This window comes from Marmota marmota, unplaced genomic scaffold, assembly GCF_001458135.2.
Source record: "Marmota marmota marmota unplaced genomic scaffold, marMar, whole genome shotgun sequence".
In the NCBI taxonomy this organism is placed as follows: Eukaryota; Metazoa; Chordata; class Mammalia; order Rodentia; family Sciuridae; genus Marmota; species Marmota marmota.
The window spans coordinates 13,988,466-14,002,220 of NW_025999880.1; the positions used below are offsets into that span (position 1 = coordinate 13,988,466).

Here is a 13,755-nt window from a genome sequence, read left to right on the forward strand (position 1 = left end):
ATATATATATATAGCAAAAGAGGAGGAGCTCTTTGAAAAAATGTCATGAAAGATAAGAATTGCTCCAGATTAAGGAAGCATAAAGAGGCCAGGCGAAGTGGCACATGCCTGTAATCCCAGCAGCTCAGGAGGCTGAGACAGGAGGATCTCAGGTTCAAAGCCAGCCTCAGCAATGGTGAGGTGCTAAGCAACTCAGTGAGACCCTGTCTCTAAATAAAATACAAAATGGGGCTGGAGATGTGGCTCAGTGGTTGAGTTCAATCTCTAGTACCCCACCACCCCAAAAAAAGAAGCATAAAAAGACATACGCAGTGTTTGATCATGGTCTGTATCCTATACTAAAGGAAAATATTCTAAAGGATCATTATTGAATTAGTGGATAACACTGGAGTGTGGACAGTAGATTAAAAGTCATCAATATTAAATTTCCTGCTAGTCTCAGTAGCACACACCTATAATTCCAACAACTTAGAAGTCTGAAGCAGGAGCATCACAAGATTGAGGCCAACCTAGGTGACTTAGCCAGACCCTATCTCAAAAAAAAAAAAAATTAAACAGGACCTTAATTAATGAATTAATTTCCTGAAGGAGAAAGTCAACTATGGTGATGCAAAAGAATATCCTATATTTAGGAAGTAAATGCCCATTGAAGTATTTGTGGGCCAAGGTGCATGACAGCTGCCACTTACTCTCAGTTCAGAAAGTAATATATACATATGTATGTATTTGTGTGGGATCCAACCCAGGACCTTAAGCATGCTAATCACACTCTGTATCACTGAGCCATGCCTACACCCAACACATACATTTTAATATACATATAAAATTATATGTATTTTTTTTTGGGGGGGGAGTGTACCAGGAATTGAACTCAGGGGCACCCAACTACTGAGTCACATCCCTAGCCCTCTTTTGTATTTTATTAGAGACAGGGTTTCACTGTATTGCTTAGTGCCTTGCTAAATTGCTGAGGCTGGCTTTGAACTCGGGATCTTCCTGCCTCAGCCTTCCGAGTTGCTGGAATTGCAGGTGTGTGCCACAGTGCCCGGCAAAAGTATATATTTTATACATGAAGAGAAAGTGCACAAAATTTTAACAACTGGTGAATCCAGGTAAAACACATAGAGAATCTTCATATCTTCTTGAAACTCTTTTGTAAGACTGAAATTCTTTCCAAATAAAATTAAAAAAAAAATGCAACCACAAAAATTTCCAAACCAGGCGCCTTCTAAAAGTTAGGGATCTCTATTCTGCTCTTTTCCCCTAGTACTGGCAGGGAGCTGGCCCAGGGTGGGCCTTTCCGTTGGTCAGAGTCCTGGATGAACAGGGTGGAATTAAGGGCATAGGTGGTGAGCGGAAGGGCAAGGGCCCACTGTTTCGGGACATTCATCAACCTGAGACTTTTTTTTATTTGACAGCTTTGGGGAGACAGCAGACCCTGACCAGGAGTGACTCATCTGCTGGACCCCAGAGCGGTGGGGGAGCCCCGCCCCCCAGGGAGGACCCCGACCGGCAGGTGCCGCTGTTGAGCCAGCTCTCGCTGAACCTGGCTGAGGCTCAGCTTGGCACTGGGAGCTGGTCAGCTCAGGGGTTTTCTTCCAGAACCCAGCCCACCAGGGACTGTGAATGGCCTCGCTCATCTTTGCCCCACTCTGGCCTCCCGCTTCCAGGGTTTCAGCTTCCCCATACTCCCGCCCTACCACGGATGCCCCAAGGCAACCCTTCCGATGATGCCAAGTGGAGGAGGGGAGGTACTCAGGGACAAGCTGCAGTCCTTGGCCTTAGAGTCTACGTAGCAAATTAATCCTCCCCTTTCCTCCACCCCAACCCCCTCTCTCCCTCCTCCTCTTCCTGAGCAGCATGATCAAAACAAACACACCTCCTCAGCCCATCCCACGCCTGCCTGGGCCTTTTCTCTGGGAATTGTAGATTCTGAACTCCAGCTCCTTCTGCTGGATGCAGGGTAGAGCTGGGAGAAGGGGTGCAGGGTGCTGGGTTAGGGAAGGGGTTTGAGAATGTCCTGTGATATTATTTCTTCTCCATCTGGGAAGGAGTTGCCCTCACAGGTCTTCTGCAGTCCTGTGGGCTGGGAGTGGAGGAGTCTTTCCTACCTGGGATGTGAAGTGACCATTTATTTCAGTTCTCTGCTGGTCTACCCAGACTCAAGGTAAAAGAAGCCTGGCTCCAAGGAGGACTAATATGCTCACTAACTCCTTCAACAATCTTTCACTGAACTTTAGCGCTGTGCGAGGTGTTAGGAGCTTTACCTAATTCAAGCAAGCACCTTAAATCCTAATTAGGACCATCAGAGACAGGTACCATACTCTAAGATGACTTGTCCAAAGAGCCAGTTTAATCTAGTGCTTCTCTGTGACTTCTCCCATCCAACCCATCAGGGTTCACCTCTTTCCTCTTCCAGGTCTCCTCACTTGATAAATCCCAGTTATCAGGTCTTACTAGACTCCAAAACTTTGTCCTAATGGTACCCCCACTCTACCAGGCTGGCCCTCAGACCATAGTGACTAGCTTGGGACAGTAAACCTTGGGGCTGTGCACTAGCCCTTACTATGTGGCCTTTCAGAAGTTCCTTAGGAGTTGGAGGTCTAGCTCAGTGGGAAAGTATGTTTTAACATCGGAGAGGTCCTGGGTTCAATTCTCAGCACACACCAAAAAACAGGGGAAAGAAGAAGAAGGAGAAGGAGAAGGAGAAGGAGGGGGAGGGGGAGAAAAGTTCCTCAACTTCTTCAATTTCTCATCTATACAACAGTGTTAAGGAGCAACACCTTTTTCATGGAGCTCTCAAGAGGGTAAAACAAGAGATGCATAGAAAGTGTTTAGATTTTTTTTTTTGGTACTGGAGATTGAACTCAGAGGGTCTCTACCACTAAGCAACACCCCAGCTCCTTTTATTTTCTCACTAAAAAATGAACCTTAGCTACTTGGGAGGCTGAGGCAGGAGGATTNAAGAGGGGCTAGAGTTGTTGCTCAGTGGTAAAATACTCACCTAGTACGTGCAAGGCCCTGGGTTCAATCCTCAGCACCACATATAAATAAATAAAATAAAGGTATGTGTCCAACTACAACTAAAAAATATTAAAAAAAAAAAAAAAAAAGTAAACAGCTGGGTGAGATGGCTCATGTCTGTAATCCCAGTGACTTGGGAGACTGAGACAGGAGGATTGTGAGCCTCAGCAAATCAAAGCCAGCCTCAGTGATTTAGCAAGTCCCTAAACAACTCAGTGTCTCTAAATGAAATATAAAAAGGGCTGGGGATGTGGCTCAGTGGTTAAGTGTCCTTGGGTTCAATCTCTAGTACAAGGGGGAAAAAAGACAACAAAACAGAGAAGGGAGGAAATTGTGTTTTATTTATTTTTGTCTTTCTTTCTAACACCTACCTACCCAGTGCCTGGCATCCAACAAACATTTGGTGAATGAGAGACCACTTGATCATTGGACCAGTAAAGCACTGCAACCAGGGTTCAATGCCAGTCTTCCCAGGCCAAATCCCAAATCCAGGGTACTTGGCACCCTGCCGCAAATAGGGGGAGAAGGGATAGTGGAGGTTACAACCTGACTCCACACTCTCTGTACCTGAGCAGAATTACAGAATTACTGAATTAAAGAGCACAAAAACAGAACAAAATGAATGCATTAATAGGAACCCTGCAAATTCAGAATCGAGTGGCCCAAATTTCTATAAGTCAATACTTCCAAAATCTTTTAACAACTCTCTTTTTATCTGAAAGCTTTTAAGATTTGTCTGTACAATACACGCAGCTGGTTTCTTTTGTCTCTTCTACATTATTGTACTGTCCTCTCCATTGGACAGAAGTGAGGGTTCTCTAAGCCAAGGTCTGGTCCAAACAGGTTGTGGTGCAGATTTGAATGCTGCAAGAGAATAAATGAACAGCCTTTAGAGAATTAAGTCTTTGAGAGCAGAGATGCCACTAATTGCAGATGCATTTTATCTGTTTATTAGGCCCCTGTGGGATGCAGCCTCTGAGAGAAGCACTTTTTGCAGCTCAGAACTTACCGAAGCATGTCCAGCCTTGGGGGGGCTTCTAGGAATGCAAACGAGGGGCCTGTGCAGTGTACTCAGCTCCCACCTAATGAGCACACTGAAGGGGATCTGTGGGCTTTGAGGAGTGTTTTTAAAGAGGTCTTACTTCTATGGGAGACTGATTATTTGCTTAACTCCAATCAGAGCCAATAGTTTGAAGAGTTGTGAATGATGCTACCAGTGGCAGAACCCCTGAGAAGCCCATCTGGTCATTGCATCCCTGCATCGTGGCACATCTGTCTGCATAGCCAATTTCTCTCCCTCCCTGATACGTACCAAGGCAAGATCTTAACTGGGCAACACTGATGAAGACACAGGTGCTATTGTGTCTGATTCCCCTCGAGAACACTCTCCTGCAGACTTTCTGTTCAGCCCATCTTCTTGCCACCAGCAGCCCCCACCAGGAAGGTTGAAATCAATGAAACAAACATTCATTCACTTATTTAGTCAATCTAATATTTAATAAAAGCCTGTTTGTGCTAGTCATTGAGATGACTAAAAGGTTCTCTACCCTCAGGATCTCAGTCAAGCTAACAGATCATTAGGATTTGGTCAATGATGGAGGGAAATACAAGTCAGGCCCCAGAGGAGGGTGGACTGGATGCTTATCTACCTCCATATCATAGTCCATCTGGTACGGCTATAACAAAATACCACAGGCTAGCTAAAAGGAAAAGAAATGTATTATCTTCCAGTTCTGGAGGCTGAGGAATTCCAGATCAAGAGACCCACATCTGGTGAGGGTCTGCATGCTACTGTCATCTATGTCAGAAAACAAGGCACAGGGGCAAGAGATGATACTGAGATTGAACCAGAGGAAGGGGGCAGAACTCACCCTTTTAATCAAGGATATAGTCCCTTTATAACTTTCTGCATTCAAATTTGATGGATTAGTGGATTAATTCATTCATTTTGAATGTCCATGACCTTATCACATCTTATTAGGCCCCCACCTCCCAATACTGTCACATGGGGGTTGTTTCCAACCTTTGAACTTTGGGGACACATTCAAACCATAATACTCCCCAAACTTACCCAAAGCTCCACCCCCATAGGTACCTTGCTTCCCAGCCATACCCAACACCTGCCTCCCCAGGTCATTGCTCTGGGTCTTTGTCCTACTGTGCTCTCTGTGAGTAACTCCATCTCTTCTCTGACAAATCCCTGCTCCTCCCCCAAGATCCAGCTAAAAATGATAAGCCCCACCTGGCAGGGTGCTACATGCCTATAACCCCAGTAACTCAGAAGGTTGAGGCAGGAGGATCGCTAGTTTGAGGCCAGCATTGGCAACTTAGTGAGACCCTATCTCAAAATTTTAAAAAGTCTAGGAGCATGACTCAGTGGTAAAGCACCCCTGGATTCAATTTCTAGTACCAAAAGAAAAAAATAAAAAGGTAATTCCCAAATTCACGAGGGTGGTTCATCTGGAATGATGCAGCTGGGGAAGAAAATCCTGTCAAACCATTTTTCATGTTTGAGTTCCTAAGTAGGCTCTTCGTTTTACTATTCTATGTATACCTTTCTCTTATCTGAAACATCTCACCATAACATATTTCAAAAGAGACTCCATTCAAGCTCTCCCTTTACTTTGATCCCCACTTCTTGCTATGCTTTGTCTTTCTAACACCTTGACAAGACTATCCCTGACTGTCAGCCAAAAAGCAACTTTCTGTTTCTATAAATGCATGGAAGTGATTGTTATTACACTAGGGTGCCAGTTACCTCTAGGGTGGGGCTACTGGAGGAGGGTAACGCTTCAGGAACAACCACGGCAATGTTGCTTCTTATCAGGAGTGGGTTCATGGGTGTCTGTTTTATAGTCAAATAGTTTATGACAAATATTTGACCCAGGAAGGGTGGCACATGCCTATAATCCCAGCAACTCAGGAGGCTGAGGCAGGAGGATCGAAAGCTTGAAGTCTGGGCAATTTAGTGAGACCTTATCTCAAAATACAAAAATAAAAAATAAAAAGAACTGGAGATGTAGCTCAGTGTAGCACTCCACTGGGTTCAATTTCTAGGGCTTATATATGCCTACACACACACACACACAAACACACACACGAATATTTGAATATTCAAGTAATATAGATTAATATGCATATATTTATATATATATGTGTGTGTGTGTGTGTGTGTGTGTGTTTAGCATGCATAAAGCCCAGGGTTTGATTTTGATCCCCAGCACAAGAAAGGAAGAAAGGAAAGAAAGAAGGAAGAAGGGAGAGAAGGAGAAAAAAAAGAAAGAAAAGAGATAGGCATGACCCCCTGCTAGATGTGGAAGGTACACTGAGCAATGGGACTTGACTTGCTGGTGCAAAGCAGATGGTATTAAAGGAGACCCAAGGCTGTCGAAAGTCACTGTAGTGAGCCATATTGGGGTGGTGAAGAGATGGGCACTGGAGTCAGACTGCCCAGGTTCAAGACTTGATGTGATCTTTTATTAGCCCCATGACACTGGCAACTTACTTCAACTTCTTTAACCTGCAGAATGCTTATAGGGAATAAACGATATGAAGTGTGTAAAATTTGCACTGGTTGGCATCTAATAAGTGTTAGATATTGTTATTACTAGTGTTATGATTTAATAATCATGTGACTCCCACACAAGTCATTTCAGTTCCCCAAAACTCAGCCTCCCCATCTGTGAAATAGGAATCTGACCACTGTACCCAAAGAAATTCACTTGAATGAAACCACCCTGAACCCTTCAGGGTGCTTCATAAATGAGGATTAGCATTTAAAAGCCAGGTATGGCTCACAGGTAGAACCAGCAACCAAGGAGGCTGAGGAAAGAGGCTCACAAGTTAAAGGCCACAGAGTGTAATTCAATTTCTAGTAAGTACCAAAAGAAAAAAATAAAAAGGTAATCCCCAAATTCAAGAGGGTGGTTTCAGGTTTGAGACTCTGTCTCAAAATAAATTTAAAAAAATGTTTGGGATGTAGGTCAGTGGTAGAGCATTTGCTTAGCATGTGCAAGGCCCTGGGTTTAGTCCCTGTTACAAACCCAATGCCTGGGATAACCCTAGAACAATTAAATTAGAATTTCTTTTTTCTTTTTTTTGTACCAGAGATTGACCCAGGGGTGCTCTACCAATGAGCCAGTCTCCAGCCTCTTTTTATATTTTATTTAGAGACAGAGCCTCACTAAATTGCTGAAGCTGGCTTTGAACTCACAATCCTCCTGTCTCAGCCTCCTGATCCACTGGGATTAGAGGCATGCACCACAATGCCCAGCTTAAGCACTGGAACTTTTTAAAAACTCTCCCAATTTGCTGGATGCAGTAGCACATATATGTAATTCCAGCAACTCAGGCAGAAAGGATGGCAAGTTCAAGGCCATCCTTGGCAATTTAGGGAAACCCTGTCTCAAAATAAAAAGGGCTGGAGCCAGGTGTAGTGGTACATGCCTGTAATCTCAGCAAATAGGGAAGCTGAGGGAGGAGGATCACAAGTTCAAAGTCAGCCTCAGTAATTCAGGGAAGCCCTAAGCAACTTAATAAGACCCTGTCTCGAAATAAAAAATAAAAAGGGCTGGGATATGGATCAGTGGTTAAGAACCCCTGGATTCAATCCCCCAGTACTGAAAATAAGAAATAAAACTTTTCCACGTGACTCTAGCAGGAAAATTTCCCAATGGGCAGTCAGATTAAGAAGTAGTGATTTGGGCTGGGGATGTGGCTCAAGCGGTAGCGTGCTCGCCTGCCATGCGAGCAGCCCGAGTTCGATCCTCAGCACCACATACAAACAAAGATGTTGTGTCCGCCGAGAACTAAAAAATAAAAAAATATTTAAAAAAAAAAAAAAAGAAGTAGTGATTTATTGCCAGGTGCGGTGGCACATGTCTATAATCCCAGCAGCTCAGGAGGCTGAGGCAGGAGGATTTCGAGTTCAAAGCCAGCCTCAGCAACTTAGCGAGGCCTTATCTCTAAATAAAATATAAAAAGAGCTAGGGATGTGGCTCAGTGGTTAAGCCCCCTGGGTTCAGTCCCCGATACCAAAAAAAAAAAGTAGTAGTGATTTATTAGACATAGGAGTTCTGCAAGAGGAGGCAGCAGGGAAGCAGTCATGTAGAAAGTCTTCTAGAAGAGCCAAGTGGTGGTTGCCAGGGACTGGGGGTGGGAAGTAGGGAGTTATTGTTTAACATGTACAGAGCCTTAGTTTGAGAAGATGAAGAGTTCTGGAGATGGAGGGTGGTGATGGTTTCACAACAATGTGCATGTATTTAATGTCTGAACTGTATGCTTAAAATGATTAAGATGAGGGCTGGGGATGTGGTGCAGTGGTAGGGCACTTGCCTGGCATGCATGAGGACCTGGGTTTGATTCCCAGACCTATAAAAATAAAGATGATGATTATTAAAAATGGTTAAATGGCACAATATTATGTTATGTACATTTTATAATGAAAAGGAATACAAGAGAGTATCATAGACTTAGATTTAGAAAGATATATAATACAGCCTAAAGGAGTATTTTGCCTCTTTCCAAGATATCTATAACTGCATGTCTGTCTATCTATCTTTATATATAGATCTATAAATACATGCTTTGAGTGGAGATCTGGACAAGTACAACTTTTAAATGCATGGAAAAAATTAACAATCTAAGAATATCTAGGAATCTTCAGTAAAAGATTAATAAAAGGGAATGGAGTTATCAGATAGTAAAGCATACTATGCAGATATAACATTTTTTGATTTATTTTTTACTTTTTGGCAGTACTGGTAATAAACCCAGGGCTGCTCTACCACTAAGCCACATCTCCAACCTTTCTTTTAAATTTTATTTTGAAAGAGGGTCTCACTAAATTGCTGAGGCTGGCCTTAAATTTGTGATCCCCTTGCTTTAGTTTCCTGAGTAACTGGGATTAAAGGTATGAACCATCACACCCAGTTGATAATAACTTTTCTTTATTTATTTTGGCATTGGGGATTTAACCCAACTTTACCACTGAGCTACATCACCTGCCATTTTGTGTTTTATTTGTTATAGGATCTTACAAAGTTGCCTAAAGCTAGCTAAATTGATAAGACTGACCTCAAATTTGTGATCCTCCTGTCTCAGCCTCCTGAGCTGCTGGGATTCAGGCATGCACCACTGTGGCCAGCTATAACAACTTTTAAAATGGAATTGGTTCATCGATAAATGAGAAAGAGTGACTGGGGGTTTGGCTCACAGGTAGAACACTTGCCTACCACATGCAAGGCGCTAGGTTCCTTTCCCAGCACTGCAAATTAAACCAACAGAAAAATAAAGGAGAAAGAGAACTGACATAGAATATGAAGCGCACAGATGTGAAGGTAATTTAGGATAAAAAAGGAATTTCAAATCATGGTGAAAATAATTTTTCAATATTGTTTGGACCATAGCACAAATGCATAACCATTTGGAAATATTAAAAATAATTTTTTTTTTTTTTACAAAAAGTTTTCTAGAATCTGCAACCCAGGGAAGGAGGGAGGAAAGGCAGCTTGGGTGCACTGCCCAAGGGCGGTGGGAAGTCAAGGTCATTCAGAAGGGGGCCTGGGAGACCGCTGGGGGTGCTGCCTGTGGCTACAGACATAGCTAATGTGAATTACAAGTGAGGACAGTTGGGCCAGGGGCCCAGAGGAAAAAAAAGAGACCTTTTCTCAGAGGCCCACAGGGAAAATAGCTGACTGCCACACACAAACAAAGGAATGGAGGTCTAGCCAGAAAGGACAGTGGTGCCTGGGGCCCCAGTGATCCTTAGAGTGGGATCTGGCTGGCCAGGCAACCACAGGGCTTGGTTCCAGTCGCGACTGAAGGAGTCTGTCTGGGTCTTTCCCCTGGTGCAAAGGAGTCACTGAAGGACTGCCCGGGGGCCAGGGGGTGGGGACTTAAGAAGTCACCAGGAGGAAGCTGGAAGGAGTAAGAACTAGGTATAGAAGAGGAGACCCAAGGAGAAGGCAGCTCATCCCTCTCTTTTTTGTGGAAGGCAGAGCTATGGTAGAGGCAGGCTCTGGAGGCCCAGAGGGATCTCAATTTCCTCCCACAACTTAATCTCCTTGGAAACATCCTCTTGGAGCCCTGGGGGGGGCGGGTAAGGAGGGAACAGGAAAGGGGGGGGGCCACCCTGGTTGCCCTGAGGCTTGAGACAGCAGGTGCCTTGAGGGCTGGTCTGGGGTATTCCTTCTTGGATGGGATCCAGAGAGGGTCTCTGGAGCAGGTGGTCTCTGGAATGTCCGTGCTACAGGCAGCTGGGACACAGTGGCCAACTGGGGGCCAGCTGCTCTGCCTATTCCCTTGTCAGGCAAGGCCCCTCCCTTCTGTGTTTCCACAAAGGACTTTCTGTTTAGGGGCTGGGGTGGATGTTCAACCGTGGAGAAGTGGGTGAGGGACAGAGCAACATCTCCTCCTCTTTTGAAGGGGAGGGGAACCATGATTCCCATCCCTACCTGCTCAAAGGCCTCAGAGTCCAGGAAGCCCCGTCCAGCCCCACAAAAAGCTGCCACCCTAGGAAGGCCAGTAAAGGAGGCAAAGAGGAAACTCTCCTCAAAAGATAAGGGAAGGAGGGACTGAGAAGAACTCCCTAGAACCACCTTGGAATGAGCTATTCATGATTATGCAATGCCCTGAAAGTAGTAAAATTTATGGCTGCTTCCATTTGAGAGCAACTCCCACACAGTTGGCACTTAGCTAAGCCCTTAACTTGCTTTATCTCTTTGAAGACCCAAGTACAGTGGTCAAGAGCTCAGACTACAATCAGACCTAACCGGCTCCCAGGTCAGCAGTTGTGTGGCCTTGGGCAAATTTCTCAACCTCTCTGAGCTGAAGTTTCTTCATCTCCTGGGTCTGACCCCAGACCTCACAGTATGAATCACACTGTCCCCTAGGGCCACCTTCACTGCCTGGGCCTGCCAGGAGGAGCAAGGAGGGTAAAGGGGGAGAATGTTTTTCATGCCAGGCAGCATAGCCTGGGGGGTCCCAGAATCCTGGACTGGCCCGAAGCCCCTGACCTGCTTTGAACAAATGAACACAGGGAACCCTGAATCAGAGAAGAACTCAGATGAGTCACTGGTCTCAGGACTCCTGGCCCAGTGTTCTCTCCACAGTACCTCAAGGAGACCATGGTTTTCTAGTATAGGCCCTGAGTTTTTCCCTCTTGATTGGGTATATTCTGGAATACACCCAGAGTGAGTAAACTCACAGGGACAAAAAGCAGGTGGGTGGGTGCTCAGGTTGGGGAAGGGAGAGAAAGGGAAATAACTGCTTAATGCATTTGGGGTTTCCTTTTGGATTGATGTAGAACTAGGTTATCAAGTGGGGTACACACATAGCAAATGTACTAAATGCCACTGAGTTGCTCTTTTGAAGGGTAAATTTCATGGTATGAGTTTCACATCTACTTTAAAGAGATGATGACACCTGTAGCTCATACCTAAGAGGAAGGAGAAGAGGGGCTAGGGAAGGTATCTGAGGGGCTGAGGTCTGGGGTTGGGGACACTGCAGAAACAGGCAAGCTAGAGATAGGGGAAAGGTTTGAAGGGGAGGTTCCCCGCTGTAGGGAACAAAGCAGCCTTTGATCCGTGGACTGGGGGCCTCTGGGCTTTAGGGGAAGGAGAGAGAGCCCGAAGAGGGAATCTGGAAGGCCAAGGGTGTTAGCAGCCAAGCTGCTTGCTTCCTCTCTGACTGGAAGCTGCTGGAGCATGGGGGCAGGGACCTCACCCTTCCCACCGTGTTTAATTTTCAGAGCGGCATCCCAGGATACTTTTAAAAACCCTGGCACTAATGGAATGAAATTGAACACGTTAAGTTGCAGGAAGATCAGCCACCGCCCACACCAGAGAAGTGAGGTTAGCATTGGGCTGAGCCCGTGGGGCCTCCAGGCAGCAGGGAGACTTCCCAGGGCAAGGGGGCCTGCCCAGCGCCCTTGGTGGTTCAGCACTCCCAGGGGGAAGAGGCTGGGAGAGCACCATGGGCTCCTTTGTCAGACCCAGGAAGGAGAGTGGGGGCAGCTACAGGAAGTAAGGGGTGGGAAGTTCCCTCCGGAATCTATCCCCCCCAACCTCCTCCTCTCTCCCCACTTGCACAGCTCCTGCACATGCTCAGTGTGCCCATGAATTGGGCTGGCGGGGGAGGGCACTGACTGGCACCCCCACTTAAAGGGCCAGTGCCATCCTCGCTGTTCCCAATAGGGGCAATGGTACCCGGCCACACTGTCCCCACAACTGAGTTACTTCACCTCAGATGCCCTTCCCTGCTTCCTGGCAGCTTCCTCCTGACCCATTCCACTACCTCTGTCCACTCCACCACTCTTCTTCCTTAATCCCATTGCAGGTAGGGGCTGTCCCCTGGGCATTGGAGTTTTTACCTGGGGTTGGGAAGTCCCTGATGGGGAAAAAAGGGGCATCCTAGGTCAGCCAGGCAGTGGTGGTGGAAAGCTTTAGCAATCACTCCTGTGAAGTAATTGCTCTCTAGGCCCCTGGCCCAAGCAATCAAGAGGATCCTAGACAGTAAAGGGGCTGAGGGAAGGAAGTCAGTGAGCACTTGCTGGGCAAAGGCCTGGGGATGGGGGGTCAAACCCACCCTCCCTAGCTGAGGGCGTGTTTATGAGGAAATGTCTGTGGTAAACTGGAGCATTGGTCATTGCAGTGGGATAGGCAGGAAGGGAAAACAGGGAGAGTCCAGAAGGGACTTGCACCTGGCCCCCACCTACAGGTGACCCGGCTGTCCCTGGTACTGAGTTCCCATGATCATCATCCACACCCTTCACCTTAAGGTTGAAGCCCTGAAGTCAGGGGACCAGATTGGGACAGGGGCTGAAGTGGACACTGTTCGCTGACTCAGTCATTTCAGCCCCCCTTGACGTCACTCACTGTAAGATTAGGCAAGGCGCGCAGCGACCAAACGGGGCAGATTTATAAAGGACGCCGAACAAGGCTTTATTTGAGATATCATAGCTAACATACTCTTTGTTTTCTCACCCTGTCCCCACCAGCCTTGTGAAAATTAACTCACCTCGGTGTTGCTCTGGCCAAGAGACCTTCAGCCATTTTGTGTTTGTGTGTGTGTAGGGGAAAGATGGCAGTCTTCCCTCTCCAGGCTCCTCAGCTCCTGGGCCAAGAAGGGCCAGACTTCTCAGCTGCCCCCTCATGGACCCAACAGACCACCCAGCTCCCCACAGAGCCCCAACACCTTCTCCCACATGAGGCCTACATTCCACCCCCACACTCCAGCAGCCCTCTGGAATCTGCTACCCTCCCAGTAGCAAACACAGCCTCCTGCAGGGTAAACGATATTCCTCCTGCCCTCCCCCTCCCTCAGGCTCCAGGCTCTGTTCTGAGGAATGTAGCAGCTGGAGGCTGGAGGCCTGGGGTCCCAGGCTAGCACCCTATGGTAAGGCAGGCCTCTGGTTGGCTTCTCTGGAGTCTAGAAAGCCACTTCCTCTCTGAGTCTTGGGTTTCCCATCTGCAAAATGGAGACAATCATCCTTATTGCCCTTTCTCTTTTGATACTAGAGATTGAATCTAGGGGCATGTAACCACCGAGCTACATTCCCAGCCTTTTTTTTTTTTTTTTTTAACAATTTTTTTTTTTTTTTTTAGATTTTTGAGAGAGGTCTTACTAAGTTGCTGAGGCTGGCTTTGAGTTTGCCATCCTCCTGCCTCAGTCTCCTTAATCTTTGGATTACAGGCATGTGCCACCAAGCCTGCAGTTCCCTGTTGTTCTGAC

At 46.3% G+C, this 13,755-nt stretch overlaps 1 long non-coding RNA gene across 1 annotated transcript; it reads right to left on the reverse strand.

The window, feature by feature from the left end:
- Positions 1-3,343: 3,343 nt before the first annotated feature.
- Positions 3,344-13,590, reverse strand: LOC125612392. The gene is made up of 2 exons (XR_007342763.1): positions 13,042-13,590; positions 3,344-3,888 (listed from the first exon to the last, which is right to left on the reverse strand). It is a non-coding gene; the product is annotated as an uncharacterized LOC125612392 (long non-coding RNA).
- Between the last annotated feature and the right edge of the window lie 165 nt (positions 13,591-13,755).